Source organism: Bos taurus, chromosome 8 (genome assembly GCF_002263795.3).
Source record: "Bos taurus isolate L1 Dominette 01449 registration number 42190680 breed Hereford chromosome 8, ARS-UCD2.0, whole genome shotgun sequence".
Taxonomy (NCBI): Eukaryota; Metazoa; Chordata; class Mammalia; order Artiodactyla; family Bovidae; genus Bos; species Bos taurus.
In genome coordinates, this window is record NC_037335.1 from 52,522,304 (window position 1) to 52,542,614 (window position 20,311).

A 20,311-nucleotide genomic window follows, 5' to 3' on the forward strand; every position below is an offset into this window, starting at 1 on the left:
AGACAGCGCTTCCCGCGGTTCCTGCCTCCCAGGAAGGGGGTATAAAATTCTGAAGACCCCACTCAAGTGCTCAGTCCCTAAGCGGTTCTCCCATCTAAGAACCCAAGTCAACCTAAGGAAGGAGAAAAAGGAAGCACGCAGAGTCAAGCACTTCCACCAGACAACGAAATGCCCAGAGGGCGCGCTGACTTGGGCCAGAAGGCCCACGGCAGCAGAGGTCTGCGAAGCAGGGATGCGCTGGGCGGGGCCTAGCGGGGCGGGCCCAGGGGCGTGGCGCACGGGCGCGAGGGTGGGCGGCCCGAGGCCCGGCCGCGCGGTCCTCCGGCGCCAAGAGCTCAGTCAGCCTAGCGCGGAGCAGCGCCGGGCGAGAGCGTCCCCGTGCTGCCCAGCACCCTCCAGCGTCTTCCGGGCCAGGCGCTCGCTGCAGGTAACCAACGCCCCACCAGGTCTCCGGCTTGGCTGCCTGGCTGGAGGGGAGGAAATGGGAAGGATAGGCGGGAAAGAGGAAGCCGCCACTTAACCAGGGCCCGGCTGCAGCGAGTGGGTTCAGCTCCTCCGGGAAAGAGGACGCGGAGCCGGGGCAGGAGAAAGAGGATGCGCGGTGGGAATCCGCTTCCAGCTTGTGCGTCCGGGACCGGGGGTGGTGCAGAGCGCCCTGCCTCGACCCAACTCTTCCGTCCGGTTCGGGGAGCCTGGGGCTAGGACTTTGGTGCCCAGTATCACCTGGAAGCCACTTGTTTCTGCTGTCTTTCCCCCTGGTTCACGTAGCGAGTAGTAGTTCAGGAATCGGGAGTTGGCGGCTGCGGGCGTGGAGAGGCCGGGCGCGAACAGTTACTCACTGTTGTGCTTTGGGGTCCAGAGGCTTTAACTTCGAATAAGCCTAATCGTGGCCCTGCGGAGAGGTATTTATTACCCCCATTTTACTGATAAAGATAGAAGGCTGCGCCGGGATGTTAAATGACTCATCCTAGGGGCTAACCACTGGAAAAGAGACGCTACTCTAGGGGCTCCAAAGCCCTCACGCGTTTCCTCACCTTCCTGTTTGCTCTGCATGCTTCACGCCACGTCTAGAAAACGCGTGCTGCTGCTGCTGGCTCTGTGGTGAAACAGGTGATTGTTCTTGAACGCATTATATTCCCTTCCTAGGTTTCTTTTTGGTTTTGTGTTGCTAGCGCCCAATTTCTGATTCAAATGTTTCCAATTTTTGTTGATTAGCTTTTTGAGGTGGAAGAAGCTCTCCCTCACAGCTCTTTCCCTCCCTGCCTTGCAGCTCTGTTTCTGGATACCGAGCAAAACACAGGCACCCCAGCCTGCTACCCACTTCTCATCTTTCTCGGTGGATGATAGGTCGCCCGTGCATCGAGGCTGGGCCTTGCGGGCTGCCCGGTTGGAGGTGAGTCTTATAGTCACCTGGCATCCTGCACACTCGTTGGCTTTGTTATTTCTTTCTAGGGGGAAGAGAGTCTTCATTTTACAAGTAGTAGGACAGGAGGCAAATTGAGGGGATATACAGTGTTCAGAGAAAGCTTGGTGCCTGGAGATGAGAACAAGGCCACAGGTTTTTGTGGTCTGCATTTGGTGAGGGCTAGGTGAGCATCTGGCCGGACACTTACTTGTAAGCTTCTCTGGGCATCCTGCCCCCCTTTTAGAGCTGTTCTGAAGGGCGGATTTGTTTTACAGAAGGGAGGAAGAGGGCTGAATGGTTTTTAAAGATCAGCGTAAATTATCTGCTAGGAACCCAGGCAGTTCCAACCCCACTGCCCCGGATTAAGGAAAATGGCTTTCTGCTGTGGCTTAATCATTAAGCCTTCACGGATTTTTAGCAGACCTTCAAGATGGTCCTTCAGGGAAACTTTGGAGTTCTCAAACACCGTTCCATGTTTAGAAAGAAGGAAATGGCAACCCACTCCAGTGTTCTTGCCTGGAGAATCCCAGGGACAGGGGAGCCTGGTGGGCTGCCATCTATGGGGTCACATAGAGTTGGACACGACTGAAGCAACTTAGCAGCAGCAGCAACACACAGTGAATTTACTTTTACAGAGTTTTATTGGTAGATAAAAGAAGTTGATTTTTTCCCCCTTCTATCTCATGGTGAGGGTTGGAAGGTTCCAGTCAGCGCCTCTGCCTTTCCTTCAGCCTGATGTTGGAAAGGAACTTCTCAGCCTTGACCCTAAACATGTACTGGATTTCAATTATAGGACAGCTTCCAGTCACTAGTTACTTCTTCTTTATTACTGTTTGGTCATGTGGATCTTTGTTGCTGCAGGGACTTCCTCTAGTTGGCACCAGCAGGGGCTTCTCATTTTGGTGGCTTCTCTTGCTGAGAGCGTGGCTTCAGTGGTTGCGGCACGTGGGCTCAGTAGTTGTGGCGCACAGGCTCAGTTGCTCTGAGGCATGTGGGATCTTCCTGGACCAGGAGGCCGACCCGTGTCCCCTGCGTTGGCAGGTGGATTCCTAACCACTGGACCACCAGAAAAGTTCTCTAGCTCTTTTCCATTTGCAATTTTGTTGCTTAACACTAAAGAACTGTTTCTCTTGAGAATTATGAACTATCTCCTGGTGGGCTACTGTCCAAATTGTCGAATCAGAGGCGAGTTAGTGACTGAGCACAAGCAGGATCAACTATGTACAAAATGAAATTTAGGGACTTCCCTGGTGGCCCAGTGGTTAGGACTCTGTGAGCTTCCATTGCAGGGGCCACTGGTTCAATCCCTGATATGGAAACAAAGATCTCCACATGTTGTTTGGTTTGGCCAGAAAAAAAAAAAACAAAAAAACACACTACAGATCTACAGGAACTAAATAGGTAATTCATGGGGAGAACTAAATGGACTGAAATTGGTTCCACGTGACCTGCCAACACCTGGGCAGGTATCGGCCATTCTCTCCCTCTAATCGTACAGGAATTCTAGCCCAGTGTGACCAGAGCTTCCCTACCCAATAATTGAACAAACTTTATTTTAAAAAAAAAATGTAAAAAGTGATTTTAAATGTTGGCTTTTTTCCTTTCTTAAAACACAAGAAATCAAATCAAATTTGGTTTATTCATCGTGTTTTCAAATCTCTTATAAACTGCTACACCTGGTGATCACATTCTCAAGTGAATGAAAAATTCTGACCTATAATATATATGTTGTACATTTTTCTGAAATGAGGTGGCAGGAAACAAATTAATCCTATTGAAAGTGATCTCAGTCTCAATTTCTGTTTTCTGTGACATGTAGATTAGGTCACCTGCACTGACAAAAGTAGTCTTTTTATGGGCCAACCAAGGAATTGTGTTACTGTTTGTTTATAGTTCTAGTTCAGGCTGTCAGCTACCTTACTCCCTGTCTTAAAAAGGGAGTTCCCAAATGACTGTTCTTATAAGTCTGGTGTTTCTCCTGGGTCTGTCTGTATTTTTAAACACACTGGCTTTGACACAGGAGACATGGCTTGAGGTTGTCACATGTCCTTGTTGCCTATATGTGGCAAATACATGTATGCTTAGACCAGAGTTCCTTCACTATTGGCACTTCTGACATTTTGGGCCAGATGATTTCCTGTTGGGATTGTCCTGTGCATTGTGAGCTGTGTAGCAGCAGTGTTCCTGGCTCAACCCACTGGATGCCACTGGTCCCAGTTCTAACTGCCTCCGTCTAGTTATAACAACCAAAAATGTCTCCAGACGTTGTTAGATATCCCCTGGGGAGCATAGTTACCTAGTTGACAAAAAAAATGAGCGAATATTTAAAATGCTTTAGACATTTATGAACTAAAGTGTATACTGAACATAATTAACTTTAAACTTCTAATGACTAGAGAAGCTATCTAACACTTTAAGTATTTTTATAATAAAGATGACTGAATCAGGGTTCTTTCTGAATGGCCGTGTATATCTTGTAAGACTTTGCTTCCAAAGAAATTTTAAGTGTTTGATGTGGCTGTCAAATTTCTTTCTTTTTTTTTTGTGTGTGTCAAATTTCTAAAGTTTAAAATGTGGAAGCTAAAAAGGAATCCTACAACAGTTTTCATTTTTCTCATTTTAATTGCTTGATGTCTTTCAGTTGTCTTTTAAGGTGACGGGGTATCAATGAATGATGGTTGTTGATTTGAAAAAATCAACAGTCTCTCATATAAGAATGTCAAACAAAATTCTAAGCAAAAATTTAACAATGAGACCTGGTGTAAATTATGCTTAAAGTAGAATTTAGTTTTAAAAGAAATTAAAATTTTTTTGCCTAACATCAATAACTAGGAAAACTGTGTGTTTCTATAGTCTGAGAAATACTAATTTTATGGAAGAGAATTATAAGTAATATATGATTTTGCTTACCAGAAGAAAAAAATGTCCTGCAAGTATAATCCTCGTGTATAATCCTGCAAGTATAATATAGACCTTATGGAGGTTGAAAACATTGCCTTGGTTATAAAAGATGCATCCTTAGCTAGGGGACTGGCTATTCATTGGCCCCTTGCAGAAATCAGACTAATTTATAAGGCTCTAGGCTGGCTACAGAGTTTGTGGGGCCCCTTCTTTAAACATTATGAATTTTAAGATGGCAACAGATAACTGAGCATTAAGCAGAGCATAGGGTCCTGTGTGATTGCACACAGGAAACTGGTTCTGGTAGCTTAAAAGAGGATTATAATCACAAACACAAATCCAGAGAACTGCTCCTGCTACCATTAAGCACCCAGAATTTCTGATTCATTGATTGTACTAATATTTCCAATCAGGAGTCTATGTGTTATTTGATAATCAGTGCAGTAAATTTACTAAGAACGTCCTCCCATGATGAATTTTTCTTTTGCTAAAGAGGGAGCCAGATTGTTTGGGAGGGTCCTGTGAACTTGAATGACCTGTTTACTCATTGAACCACTATTTACTGAGCACCTATTCGATTCTAGGCATTGTCAGCTCTGGCCTACAGCTGTGAATGGGATAGAAGTGCTCTACCTTTACGAACCATTTAGTCTAGTGTCTCAAGGACGGGGACAGACAAGCACATAGTCATATAGGCAATTACAGTCATAAGTGGTACTTCAGAGAAGCACAAGTGTCTGGAGACCATTTAACCTGGAGACCTAACCCAGATTAGGGGAAGGGATTTCTCAGGATAGGTGTTTCTGAAAAGAAGTACTTAAAATGAGGCCTTAAAAATGAGTAGAAGTGAGGTGAATTAGGGTTTAGTGTTCAGGCTGAAATGGTTGAGACCAAAGAAGGAATGTAGCTTGGGATGAGGCCTCTTGGGCCATCTTTTGGACTTTGCACTTTAATGAAAAGGTAGAGGGAACTCACTGAAAACTTTTAAATAAGAGATAAGATGATTAGATTTGGGTTTTAAAAATGATCATCCTCACTGCTGTGTTTGGAGGGGTAGGCCCTATTGGCATATATGGTATCTGTGCAAACCAGGAAAAGACTCCCTTCTGGGTGGACCAATTAGAAAAGATGTACTGCTTGTCCCACCAGGTCAGGTCAGAGGCAGTCCCCTGAGCCAGTCACTTTGTGTGAGCACAGCCTGTCCACACACGCTGGGGAGGGGGAGAATGGGGTGTGGCCTGATAGTGCAAAGGCTTTTTGCAGCCACCCAGGGGTAGAGAGGGGAGTAGATGGAGGACGGATGGAGAGCATGAGAGAGATAATGAGTTTGTAGTTAGAAATCAGTAAGAAGGTAGTTACTGTTTGGGTATAGTTGTTGGAGAGAAGCTATCAAAAATGATTTAAAAGTTGGGCATACAGTCAGAATGGCTGCGATCCAAAAGTCTACAAGCAATAAATGCTGGAAAGGGTGTGGAGAAAAGGGAACCTCTTACACTGTTGGTGGGAATGCAAACTAGTACAGCCACTATGGAGAACAGTGTGGAGATTCCTTAAAAAACTGGAAATAGAACTGCCATACAACTCGGCAATCCCACTGCTGGGCATACACACCGAGGAAACCAGAATTGAAAGAGACACGTGTACCCCAATGTTCATCGCAGCACTGTTTATAATAGCCAGGACATGGAAGCAACCTAGATGTCCATCAGCAGACAAATGGATAAGAAAGCTGTGGTACATATACACAATGGAGTATTATTACTCAGCCATTAAAAAGAATACATTTGAATGAGTTCTAATGAGGTGGATGAAACTGGAGCCTATTATACAGAGTGAAGTAAGCCAGAAAGAAAAACACCAATACAGTATACTGCTACTGCTAAGTCACTTCAGTCGGTCCGACTCGGTGTGACCCCATAGACGTCAGCCCACCAGGCTTTCCTGCCCCTGGGATTCTCCAGGCAAGAACACTGGAGTGGGTTGCCATTTTCTTCTCCAGTGCATGAAAGTGAAAAAGTGAAAGTGAAGTCGCTCAGTCGTGTCTGACTCTTAGCGACCCCATGGACTGCAGCCTACCAGGCTCCTCCATCCATGGGATTTTCCAGGCAAGAGTACTGGAGTGGGGTGCCATTGCCTTCTCCCCAGTACAGTATACTAATGCATATATTTTGAATTTAGAAAGATGGTAACAATAACCCTGTATGCAAGACAGCAAGAGAGACATAGATGTATAGAACAGTCTTTTGGACTCTGTGGGAGAGGGAGAGGGTGGATGATTTGGGAGAATGGCATTGAAACATGTATAATATCATATAAGAAATGAAGGGATGACCCAGAGGGATGGTATGGGGAGGGAGGAGGGAGGGGGGTTCAGGATGGGGAGCATGTGTACACCCGTGGCGGATTCATGTTGATGTATGGCAAAACCAATACAATATTGTAATTAGCCTCCAATTAAATAAATTTAAATTAAAAAAAAAAAAGTTGGGCATAAATACCTGAGTGGGATAGGATGGTGAAACCATTTTCGGTTGAAGGGGACTAGGGGAGGAGTGGGTTTGGCACAGGTGGGGGAGGGAAAGTAATTCCACTTGAATCTGTTTGCTTTTGAGGCATTCCAGATGGAGTCGGGGAGTAGGCAGAGGGAACTCCTGAAAGAGATCTGGGATAGAAATACATATTTTGAGGCCGTTGCAAATAAATAGTCCTTGAATATCCCTGGTGGCTCAGGCAGTAAAGAATTTGCCTGCAGTACGGGAGACCAGGGTTCGATCCCTCCGTTGAGAAGATCCCCTGGTGGAGGGCATGGCAACCCACTCCAGTATTCTTGCCTGGAGAATCCCGTGGACAGAAGAACCTGCTGGGCTACAGTCCATGGGGTCACAAAGAGTCAGCCACGACTGAGTGACTAAGCACAGCACACACTATATGAAAAAGATCTCCAGAACACCGCTAGCTCAGTTCCTAAGAGGAAGAGGTGCTTTAAAAAGATCACCCAAAGAGGGGTGTAGAATGAGAAGGAGAGGGGGCTGGCCTTGGAGAGTTTGATCATTGTGCTCAGAGGAAGAGGAGAAGCTGGTTAAGACTGAGAAGCCAGGCCTATCTACAAGGTAGGCAGGAATTGGGGGGTCTGTGGCCTGCTCTTGTTTGTTTTTTCAAATTGAGATTGAAGAGACTTGAACACATTCTAATGCTGATGGAAAGTTTCTGGTACAGAGGGAGAGGCTAAAGATATGTGAATGAGAAAGAAATGCTAGGGCCAGGCTTCAGAGAAGGTGAAAGAAGATGGTTTTGAGAACCCAGGTGGGGAAATTGGGCTTTGATAGAAAGTGGGAGGGAGAAGATGGATGAAGTAGTCTCAGATTTGGGGATCAGAATTGTGAGGACTTTTTCTCTGAAGGAGGTGGCAGAACCATTTGCCAAGGTGGGTGTGTTTGTGTATAAAGTCAGATATTTCATCAGCGCAGTATTTACTGAGCATTTTCTAGTGCCAGACATTGTGGTAGGCTTCCTGGAAAGTATCAGGAATGATGTTGATTGGCATTAGTGTTGGCCCTTGTGATATAATAAGCAATATATTCGATGTTTGTCTCTGGTTCCTGCCACAGCTTCTAGAACCCTTGGCATGTCCAGAGAGATAGGGGTGGTAAAAACATCTTTTGTTATTCACAGTGGGGCACTATTCCACTCCTGATTTTATGCTAACGTGTGACTTAGGTGAGGGTGGGGAGGGATCCTAGGTAGCCTCAGGATGGGACTGATCACCAGAGTTAGTTCAGTCGCTCAGTTGTGTCCAACTCTTTGTGACCCCATGGGCTGCAGCATGCCAGGCTTCCCTGTCCATTGCCAGTTTCCGGAGCTTGCTCATGTCCATTGAGTGGCTGATGCCACCCAACCATCTCATCCTCTGTCTTACCCAGCATCAGGGTCTTTTCCACTGAGTCCATTCTTCACATCAGGTGGCCAAAGTATTGGAGTTTCAGCTTCAGCATCAGTCCTTCCAATGAATACCCAGGACTGATTTCCTTTAGGATAGACTGGTTGGATCTCCTTGCAGTCCAAGGGACTCTCAAGAGTCTTCTCCAGCACCACAGTTCAAAAGCATCAATTCTTTGGTGCTCAGCTTTCTTTATAGTCCAACTCTCACATCCATACATGACTACTGGAAAAACCGTAACTTTGACTAGGTGGACCTTTGTTGCCAAAGTAATGTCTCTTTAATACGCTGTCTAGATTGGTCATTGTTTTTCTTCCAAGGAGCAAGTGTCTTTTAATTTCATGGCTGCGGTCACCATCTGCAGTGATTTTGGAGCCCCCAAAAATAAAGTCAGTCATTGTTTCCATTGTTTCCTCATCTGTTTGCCATGAGATGATGGGACTGGATGCCATGATCTTAGTTTTTTGAATGTTGAGTTTTAAGCCAGCTTTTTTACTTTCCTCTTTCATCTTCATCAAAATGCTCTTTAGTTCCTTTTCACTTTCTGCCATAAGTGTGGTATTATCTGCATATCTGAGGTTATTGATAAATTTCTCCTGGCAATCTTAATTCCAGCTTGTGCTTCATCCAGCCTGGCATTTCTTATGATGTACTCTGCATATAAGTTAAATAAGCAGGGTGACAATATACAGCCTTGACGTACTCCTTTTCCTATTAGGAACCAGTCCATTGTTCCATGTCTGGTTCTAACTGTTGCTTCTTTATCTGCATACAGGTTTTGGAGGAAACAGGTAAGGTGGTCTGGTATTCCCATCTCTTTAAGAATTTTCCACAGTTGTGTTCCACACAGTCAAAGGCTTTAGCATAATCAATAAAGCAGAAGTAGATGTTTTTCTGGAATTCTCTTGCTTTTTCTGTGATCCAGTAGATGTTGGCAATTTGATCTCTGTTTCTTCTGCCTTTTCTAAAACCAGCTGGAACATCTGGGAGTTCACAGTTCATGTATTGTTGAAACCTGACTTGGAGAATTTTGAACATTACTTTGCTAGCATGTGACATGAGTGCAATTGTGCAGTAGTTTGAGCATTCTTTGGCACTGCCCTTCTTTGGGACTGGAATGAAAACTGACCTTTTCCAGTCCTGTGGCCACTGCTGAGTTTTCCTAATTTGCTGGCATTTTGAGTGCAGAACTTTCACAACATCATCTTTTAGGATTTGAAATAGCTCAACTGGAATTCCATCACCTCCACTAGCTTTGTTCATAGTGATGCTTTCTAAGGCCCACTGGACTTCGCATTTCAGGATGTCTGGCTCTAGATGAGTGATCACACCATCGTGGTATTCTGGGTCATGAAGATCTTTTTTGTATAGTTCTTTTGTGTATTCTTGCCACTTCTTAATATCTTCTGCTTCTGTTAGGTCCCTACCGTTTCTGTCCTTTATTGAGCCCATCTTTGCATGAAATGTTCCCTTGGTATCTCTAATTTTCTTGACGAGATCTCTAGTCTTTCCCATTCTGTTGTTTTCCTCTGTTTCTTCCTTTGATCACTGAGGAAGGCTTTCTTATCTCTCCTTGCTATTCTTTGAAACTCTCCATTCAAATGGGTAGATCTTTCCTTTTCTCTTTTGCCTTTCACTTCTTTTCTCAGTTATTTGTAAGGCCTCCTCAAACAACCATTTTGCCTTTTTGCATTTCTTTCTCTTGGGGATGGTCTTGATCACTGCCTCCTGTACAATGTTGTGAACCTCCGACTATAGTTTTCAGGCACTCTGTCTATCAGATCTAGTCCCTTGATCTAGTTGTCACTTCCACTGTATAATCAACGGTCACCAGAAAGACCAAGTAATTAGAAGGCTGGGACTTTTCAGCCCCACAGGCTGACCTCTTGGAAGGGAAAGAGGTGCTAGGGACTGAGTTACACAGGCACTTGAAGAAGCTGTTGGGAGACCTTCTGGGTTGATGGGCACATCAAGGTGCTAATAGAGGCAGCCTGTGCAGAGAAGAAGCCAGGAAGCTTGGCACCCCTTCCATACCTTACCCTCTGTATCTCTTCCATTTGACTGTTTGTAAGTCATATTCTTTCTAATAAACTGTAGTAGTAAGTAGAATGTTGTCTGGAATCTGAGCTGTGCAAGCAAATTTTCACACCTTGGGATTCATGAGAGGCCCTGAATTCACAGAACCCCCAAATTTATAATTTGCCTGGGCACCCCGTTTGCAGCTGATGCCTGCAGAAGGCATTCTTGTGGGACTAAGCCCTTAATATGTGGGATCTGGGCTAACTCCAGCTAGTTTATGACAGAATTGAACTGAATATTTGGGTACCCAGTTGGTGTCAGAATTGGCTTGTATCTGGAGGGAAAAAAAAACCCACGTTTGGTGTCAGAAGTGTTGTAAAAATAGCTCAACCCTATACACCTGAAATAGCCTCTCACTATCTTTTCTTGAAACCACCTTTGACCTTATACTTGATGACTGAAGGCATCACCTGAGAGCTTGCTTTTGCTGAACATCAAGGCCCCTGGGTGGGTGCCGGGAAAGCTTCTGGAGGGGAAGGGTATTCCCTAGCTCCTTTGTCAGTTTGCAGGTTCGTGTCCAGGTTCTCAGTGTTGACTGTACAGTAGGAACACCTGGCAGCTTTAAAAATTCCTGGCACTCAAGTCAAACTCCTGACTAATTCCATCGAATCTCTTGGGTTAGGGAATTGGTATTTGTTGAAAGCTCCCAGTGGTTCTAATGTGTGTACAGCCAAGGCTGAGAGCCGCTCACTGGGATACCAGACCAGTTAAAGCCATTTGCCCCATTGAGCTCCAGCCCATTGCCTGGAATTTGCCTGTTGTGTATGAACAGTTAGGTCCGGACCCTTATGAATGAAATAGGTTAGCGCCCAAAGAAGGAGGTGAATGACAATTCTATGGGATGTTGAAGGAACATATGAAACCTTCTATTTATAATTTTGTAAACATTTAAGAAAGAAGTCAAGCTATGTCATCTCCAGTCTCTGTTGTGTGGTGCCTTCTAGATTTGGTGTCTTGTATGGGGAGTGTGATTTTCTCAGGAGGAAGAGGTGAGGAATCCTCACCTGACCCCTAAGTGTATTGGGAAGTGTTGCAGTTTGCCAGTGACAGTATCATGGAGTTATGAGGTTTTATGAACACAAAGGCTTTAAATCATGGCACCTCTCAAACAGTGAATGGAGACTTACCTGTGAGTGGGTTCCAGGTTTCCTGAGATTCATTCTCTCTCATCCATCTCCCTTCAGCCAGGGGGCTGAAGTTGAGCAGTCACCTTCTTGGATATGTGTGCTAAAAGCATCGCAGCTTCAGATGGCAGATGCTTTATCATCCATTGTAATGCTGTGGGCAGGGCATCTTTCCACTGCTTATCTTCCCTGGTTCTCTTGCAGGCACACATCTAAGAGTAATTGAGTTTACCGGTGTCTGCATTTTTCTTTAGCAAAAGACAAGGTTTGCAAATGCCCTTTCCCAGTTTGGCTGTGCCTGTCGGTAGTTGCAATTGTCTTCCCAGGTGACCCAGGTGACCACCCAGGTGGTAAAGAATCTGCCTTCCAGTGCAGGAGCCGCAGGAGACTCTCTCCCTGGGTCGGAAAGATCCCCAGGACAAGGAAATGGCAACCCACTCCAGTATTCCTGCCTGGAGAATCCCATGGACAGAGGAGCCTAGTGGGCTACAGTCCGTAGAGTCACAAAAGAATGGGATGTGACTGAGCACGTGCGCGCGCACACACACACACCCCTCATGCATCAGTAGTTGTTGTTACTTTGTAGAGCAGGAACAATCCAAGATAAATGTGAAGTTCACACAAGGAGAGGGAGAGTGACCACATTTCAAAAGTAATTTAGGCTACAGAGGCATTTGGAAATAACCATTTGGAAATGTTTGCATTGAATGTGAACATGTTGCCAAGAAATATGGTAGATTTATGAGTCATTGAAACTTTGGAGTTTGGAGGAAAATGGCACGTATGACTGAGTCCGTTTGCTGTCCACCTGAAACTATCACAGTGTTGTTAATTGGCTATAATATAAAATAAAAAGTTTTTAGAAAACCAAAACTCTCCCCCTCCACAAAGAAAAAGCTTGGAAGCAAAATTGTCTACCTGTTAAAGTGTTTTAGGTGAAGAGTGTCAGTAAATTTTGAATCTATTTGTTGAATTTATAAAAATGTGATGCCTGGCTAATTTGCAAGAACAATTGATTGAAACTTACCAGCTGAATCTCATCAAGGAGCTTTGTGTAACTGGTGGATAGACAGAGAAGTAAGTATCAAGATTTAGGAAGGAGAGCTAAGAGTGTTCTTCTGTTTTTCCAGTGTATCCTTGTCACCCTAGACGGCCATTAAAGCAAAATGTTACAGGCCATTGAGCTTGGAAGCAGTCATTCAAGCACTTGATGGCAAAGTAATTAACTGGGGTTTTCAAAGATAATGAGCCATATTTAATTTATTGCTCCATTACAAATATTAGTTACAAATTTGTAGTGAGCAAGAAGTTTTTTGCCTTAATTAAGCTGAACTGAACTGAATTAACTCTGTTTCATCTTTTTATTTTGTAATGCACATCATTTAAAGATACATATGTACAGTAGTACTTGTAATTTTGAAAGAAATATGCATATATTGAATGTACTTACTGAAAGCTTTTACTCTTAGCTGTTCATAGTAAAAATTTTTGCAAGCTTATCATTAAAAGCTTTGAGCCAAACTGCTGTCTCCCCTACCCCCTGCCCCACAGTAGTCTGGAAACTTGCTTCCTTTTAAACTTTAATCTAAAACTGCCTCTTCCCCATGCTCCTGTAGTTCATTCAGTGGAAAATGAAATTGTTATAAGAGTTGAAATAAATGTTCACACTCTGGAAAGTATTGAATACTGTCTTCTCTTGAAATGTGTACATAAACTTCCTTTCAACAAACCAGTTTGAACACTTTAAGATACAAACACAAAAAGCCATGGAATTTCCAGAAATCTTGTCATCAGTTCTTTGCTCTGGGGCAGGTAAATGCTTTCAGTCATGTGGCTGTCCATCCTTTTATTCACTAACCATGTCAGTGCTGTTGTCCATGAACCCACACAGCCAGTTTGGGTAGTTTTGGCAAGCGGAGATTGGTGGAGGGCTGCAGTTCTTCAGGCAGGTAAAGGTTAAAAAGCCAGTCTCAGGTCAGCTGTGTCCTGTGTTGGGGCTCTGATTGCCCCTCCCAGGAATCTTTGACTTGAGGCACAGGGAATCAAACATTCCAGCAGGAGTCAGCTGACTGTTAGATTCAGCTGACAAACGTGTTGGAGTCAAGGAATCATGAATTTTGTGGAATCAGCAGCTGGACTCAGGAATGCGCCCTAGGCACCATCCCAGGCTACTTGACTTGTCAGGCTTATGTGTCCTTTTGGTATAAGCATAGGACATGCCTCTAGACTATCCCAATCCATCCACATAGACGGAGCACCCTGATCTCATCTGGTTAAGATTGTTAAGGTTCCAAGTTCTGATCGCAGAGGGCACAGGTTCTAGCCCCAGTGGGGGAACTAAGATGGGGCACATTGCACAGCCTGGCCAAACGAAAAACAAAAAGCCAAGATTTTCAAACACATGCACAAATCAAAATGAGTGCCTTTGAGTATTCATGAAACGAAGCAGGGTCCTGTGGGGCCCTCCAAGGACAGAGCCTTTTAGTGCCCCTTGCAGAAACCAGTACTCGAGAAACCAAGCACCCCACTTGGAGCGCTGGAGAACTCAGGTTTATTATGCCAGCGGGCCCAGAGGAGTTAACACTCCAAGCTCTGATCCCCGAACAGAGTTTTTATACATGGACAGGCATGATTAAGCAGGTTTGTGGGTTTGCAGGGGCAGGACAATTGCAAAGAGCAGGACAAGGGTGAGTGAGGTAAGCTCCAGTGCCTAGTATTGTGAGTCCCCACTTTCTAAGACCTACATGATCCAGACTTTGCAAGGAGCAAGCTGAGTTACAGAGGCAAAAGGAGCAGGAGGTTATGTAAAATTTTAACTTTTCCTCTTCATTCCCCTTTCTTGATGCTCCTATCACTCATTGTAGAAAGCATCATCTCATGTTTTGGTAAGACATTCAGAGCTCCCCATCATTTGGGGGGCTATATTGAGCTATTAGCACTTGTAACTTTATGGATTTAATATGAGAGGTTATGAACTGGGTTATCGTATTGAGACTACAAGGGCCAAACAAGAGCACTGCAAAGAGCATGAAGAGAGGACCTGTTAAAGGGAGAAGCCACGATGCCCAGCTCCAGATATTGTTCCAATTACCCCAGGAATTAGCTAGTTTCTCTCTCCTTTTTATGATTTGTTCCCTTAGCTGTTGGGCCATGTCCCTGACTATTTCTGATTGGTTTACATAAGAGCAGCACTTTTCATTCAAGAAGAGGCAGAGTCCTCTCTCTCCACCTGTCAGTAGGTCTAGCCCTCTCCTATTCTGTAAAACCACCTCAGCCAGGGAGTCTAGTTGGTCCTGTAATGAAGAGCAGCAGTAATACTGTTCAGGGATAGAGGCCAGGGTTGACAATGAAAATCCATTAATAATTCGATAGCTGGATCCTCAAGCTTCCGCCATGCGTCGACCAGTCAGCTGCCGGAGTGTGGCTGGAGCAAGGCTGAAGAATCCTCAGGCGTCTGCTGTGCATTGACTAGTCAGCTTCCGGAATGACTAGAGCAGGGCTCAGCGTCCTTCGTGGGTGAGGGTTGTTGTCTTTGGGACTGGACTTTGAGGTTTTTGGGGTCCTGAACTGCTTTCCAGGTATCATCACAGGAAGTCACTGCCTTCTTGACTCTGGTGTGGTGGATCCAAAGGATGACACCTATAACTTTAACAGCAGTAGAGGTTGTCAGGATGACCCTGTGAGGGCCTGTCCAAACTGGCTGAAGTGTTTGTTTTGTTTTTAATCTAACCCATACCTCTTCCCCTGGCTGATAGGGATGAACCCAATTGCCCAAAGGAATGGGTGTCGTTTCTAAGGTTTCTTGGATGATATGGCAGAAGGCTTTTCCAGGTGTCAGGACATCTCCAGCTGGCTAGTTGTTGGTGGTCTCCCTTGAGCTTTTTTTTATCACTGGGGGTGGTCTCCCATATAAGATCTCAAAGGGAGAGTAGCCTGAGGACCTCGGGTGCATTTACGGAGGGAGATGAATCCACAGAATGATAAGGCAGCTTGTTCCAGCATTGTCTGGGTGTTGGCTGGGGGATATTTTTGTTGTACTGCTGCTTGGAAAAACAAGCTTAAGAAAGTTAAAGATACATGGCCCAAAGATTAACAGAAGTAGGGAAAGCTGTGGTGGGGCTATCCAGGAGAACCAGGTCCAGACATTGGTTCATGACATTACTGTGTCTCTAGGTATGAGAAGATGCAAGAATTTGGACTCATAAAAAATGTCTCCCTGAAAACATTTGACTATCTGAAGGCCTGTTTTTCCGGGTTTTTCCCAGAGCACAGAGTGCCTTGTTTTTTGTCTCCACCCTGAACTCCTTTCAAGGGGGTGTTGAAGGTCAGCATCTTGTAGTGGTCATGATTTAATCTTTGTAGAGGCAGCTGGCAAGGGCCAAATTCCAGTCAGCAGGACCCCTTCATAGCCACATATTTGACCATGTTTTGGGGACATTTAATGGTCATTGTGTCCCACAGTGCTGGGAAGGCTCATTCCTGGGTCTAACAAAGATTCCACTGACAGGCCACTCAATGAGTTGTCACTAGACCAGGCCTTGTAAGTAGCCAAAGTCTCTGAACCATACCTGTCTTACTAGCCTTTTGGTCCAGGAAAATATTTCCTCTTGTTGCTTCTTCCCATATCTAGAGTTACATTATTACAGTTACTGCCTTCATATGGAACTGTACATCAGCATTTTATCACAGGCTCAGTCACACATTTGGTACCATAAGAAATAATCTTCTGAAAGAAGCTACATAGAAAATAATATAGCTAGCAGTTATTAGTAAGGTCACAAGCAAGAATTTAAGTCCAGAACTTTCATTGGGTGTAGCCTGGTATACCCCAGGTCATCTGACTCAGTTAAATGATTATCAGTTCAGTTCAGTCGCTCAGTCGTGTCCGATTCTTTGCGAACCCATGAATCGCAGCACGCCAGGCCTCCCTGTCCATCACCAACTCCCAGAGTTCACTCAGACTCATGTCCATCGAGTCGGTGATGCCATCCAGCCATCTCATCCTCTGTCGTCCCCTTCTCCTCCTGCCCCCAATACCTCCCAGCATCAGAGTCTTTTCCAATGAGTCAACTCTTCGCATGAGGTGGCCAAAGTACTGGAGTTTCAGCTTTAGCATCATTCCTAGGCAAGTGTTAATCTCCTGGTTGTGCATCATGGAGCATCTGACCTTTATCCAAAGATTGGTTACTGAGATAAGCTTTAAAAACTATCTTAGATTGTCCTTTTTAATAACTTAATTAAACCTTTTAGCAGTATAACATAACAAGGACCTATCTCAGAAGTGAGTCTTAGTAAGCATAGACCTTAATTAACAAAACTAGAACTTAATATTCAGTGAAATATAATTTTTTTTGGAGAACTCATTGTGAGGACCTTAACACTGTAGCCAGGGAAGGCTTTAACACATCAAATAAAAATGAGGTCTGTCAGGGAGCTGGGGAAAGTCAAGAGGCTGTCTTGGATTTCCCATAGCCTTGGCTCTTTGATTTTTAGCTGTTGTTTATCCATTTTTAATTTCTTGATTTAGGAGCAGACTATTGCCATGTTTTAGGGACATCAGGATAGCAAAAGTCTTACTGTGAGGGGTTATTTTTTTGTAGAAGCAGAATGAACTTTGTCTACATGTGCCATAATCTTAAATAATTTTATTTACCTTACCAAAGTAACAAAAAGATTTTAAAACAAATATAAATCACTTAAAGGCAAAGAAATTCATAATCTATTATCAAAATCTGCATTCTAAGTAAACTTTGTTCTCTAAACAGAGGACCAAATTCCAATCTGGTACCAGCTTACTGTTAATAACAAAATTTGTTTATCTGTTTAATCTTAGAAAGTCTTTTCCATATATCTTGAAGAACTAGCAGTATTCTTTTAAAGGCATGAGAGTAAAACCATAGAAGGCATGTTTAAAATCTGATTCTATTATAATTGGCAAAGAAACCTGGTCATTGTTGTGATATGTAACACTTTAATATGATAACTAGAATTATAATTGACCATATTTTATCAGGGTATGTCAGATCTATATGAATTTCATACAATTTTAGGATATCTATATTAGTAACATCAACCGTGCAGTATAACCTAAAAAGATTTTTCACTCCTTTAACAGTACTTCCCATGTAATTTAACATGTCCAATGAACCCAGGCAGCTTAATAGCTCTTTGGGATGTCTCAGGGGCCCTCTGAAGCATCTCAAACTTAGCTGGAAGTCAAGTTATTTAGGAAGTTTTGTCAATAAATATCAGAAGGGTTTATAACACTCAGTCAAACAGGATCATATAAGTCACTGTGAAATAAAAGTTATTTACTTAGCCAAATTTAACAGAAGATTTCAAAGGTAAATATAGAACAGATCAATTAAGAGGTAAAGAAAGTTAAATCTATAATTAAAAGCAGTTCATCATCTGAAGAAAGTATGTCCTCTTAACAGAGAGAAAGGCCAAATTTAAGTTTTTACACCAGCTTACTTTAAACTCATTTAGGTAAACTTAATTAAATTTATTTTAAACTTAGTTCTCAGTTCAGTTCAGTTCAGTTGCTCAGTCATGTCTGACTCTTTGCGACCCCATGAATTGCAGCACACCAGGCCTCCTTGTCCATAACCAACTCCTGGAGTTCCCTCAAACTCACGTCCATCGAGTCGGTGATGCCATCCAGCCATCTCATCCTCTGTCGTCCCCTTCTCCTCCTGCCCCCAATCTCTCCCAGCATCAGAGTCTTTTCCAATGAGTCAACTCTTCGCGTGAGGTGGCCAAAGTACTGGAGTTTCAGCTTTAGCATCATTCCTTCCAAAGAAACCCCAGGGCTGATCTCCTTCAGTATGGACTGGTTGGATCTCCTTGCAGTCCAAGGGACTCTCAAGAGTCTTCTCCAAAACCACAGTTCAAAGGCATCAATTCTTTGGCGCTCAGCTTTCTTCACAGTCCAACTCTCACATCCATACATGACTACTGGAAAAACCATAGCCTTGACTAGACGGACCTTTGTTGGCAAAGTAATGTCTCTGCTTTTGAATATGCTGTCTAGGTTGGTCCTAACTTTCCTTCCAAGGGGTAAGAGTCTTTTAATTTCATGGTTGCAATCACCATCTGCAGTGATTTTGGAGCTCCGAAAAATAAAGTCTGACACTGTTTCCATTGTTTACCCATCTATTTCCCATGAAGGGATTGGACCAGATGCCATGATCTTCATTTTCTGAATGTTGAGCTTTAAGCCAACTTTTTCACTGTCTTTCACTTTCATCAAGAGGTTTTTTAGCTCCTCTTCACTTTCTGCCATAAGGGTGGTATTATCTGCATATCTGAGGTTATTGATATTTCTCCTGGCAATTTTGATTCCAGCTTGTGCTTCTTCCAGCCCAGCGTTTCTCATGATGTACTCTGCATATAAGTTAAATAAGCAGGGTGACAATATACAGCCTTGACGTACTCCTTTTCCTGTTTGGAACCAGTCTGTTGTTCCATGTCCAGTTCTAACTGTTGCTTCCTGACCTGCATATAGGTTTCTTAGTTCTAACCATGCACAATTTTCCACAGAGTTTTTAATCACTTTCCATAACAGCCACCTATAAGTCAAACCTACTTTCTTTTCCCTTTATAAAATGTAATTTTGTTTTTTATATCTTCTTTATTAAAAACATACATCCTACTTCCTTATTAGATTAGCAAACAAACATTAATACTAGATATTTAATATTGAATGTTTCCCAGTTTACATGAACCTGAAATTTATTTAGGTTAATTTTTCTTGTATTTAGAATTGTTTGATTTCTAAGCGCTTACTTTTTTTAGGCCAATTAAATTAGAATTCATTTACAACTTCAACAATATTATTAAAAAAAAAAAAAAAGACATACCCTGAGACATACATAAATACAGACAGACAGAGATCTTATAGTTTTCTGTTTGAGATTTAAAATACCTCTTTGACCCCCCCCCCTTTTTTTTTCTTTGCTTGAGGTTCTAATTTGCCCAAGACTGATGTCTCAGGCAAAGTTGGATGTGTGTTTCAAGGACATGGAAAGGGTTAACTTCAAGGTTTTCCCTAGGCAGGCCTTTCAACGAGCCAGTTTTTAATTGCATATACAAGAAGAATTAGTTTTGCAGTTTCCAAAAAGAAAAAAAGTTTCACTCCATTCAATCAGCAGTTATGCAGTCACAATCATTTGGAGTCTATCACGCCTCCCTTCTCCCAAGTCCTCAGGTTTCCTTAACTGTTGCTCCCTTCCTGGGAGCTCCAAGGAGGTGATCAGTCTCCTCTTCTACCCACTGGGGTAGGCCTGACTGGGGACTGGCCTCGGGGCCTTAGCTGATCCTGTGGCCATTCCTGGTGAGTTGGTCCGTCCCTCCAACGAGCCCAGTCAGGGCTCGATTGTCCAGAGAGTCGGGACACCAGTCCGAAAGAGAACTCAGAATCCTGTCCGGTGGTGTCCTGCTCGTTTACCCCAGGGTTCCTTCGCTCCAGCCTAGCCAAGCCACCAGTCCAAAGGCTCAAGGGGCAGGCGTGATTGGAATCTCTCTGGGGCCTCCAGAAATGTTGCACAAACCAGTATTCCAGAAACCAAGCACCACGCTTGGAGAGTTGGAGAACTCAGGTTTATTATTCTGGCGGACCCTCCAAGCTCTGAGCCCCAAAAGAGTTTTTGTACATGGACAGGTGTGATTAAGTGGGTTTATGGGTTTGCATGGGCTAGGCAACTGCAAAGAGCAGGACAGGGGTGAGTGAGATAAGCTCCAGTTCCTAGTATTGTGAGCCCCCACTTTCTGAGAACTACATGATCCAGACTTTGCAAGGAGCAAGCTGAGTTACAGAGGCAGAAGGAATAGGAGGTTATATAAAATTCTAACTTTTCCTCTTCA

General features: G+C 43.7%; 1 protein-coding gene across 3 annotated transcripts in view; it reads left to right on the forward strand.

Moving 5' to 3' along the window:
* The first annotated feature begins 337 nt into the window (after positions 1-337).
* GCNT1 (glucosaminyl (N-acetyl) transferase 1) overlaps positions 338-20,311 on the forward strand; it is a 45,963-nt gene continuing 25,989 nt past the window's right edge. For all 3 annotated transcript variants that reach the window (XM_005210036.5, XM_005210035.5, NM_177510.3), the window contains exons 1-2: positions 338-427; positions 1,271-1,393. The gene's annotated coding sequence lies outside the window, so the exon portion shown is untranslated. The remainder of the gene's footprint in view (positions 428-1,270; positions 1,394-20,311) is intronic.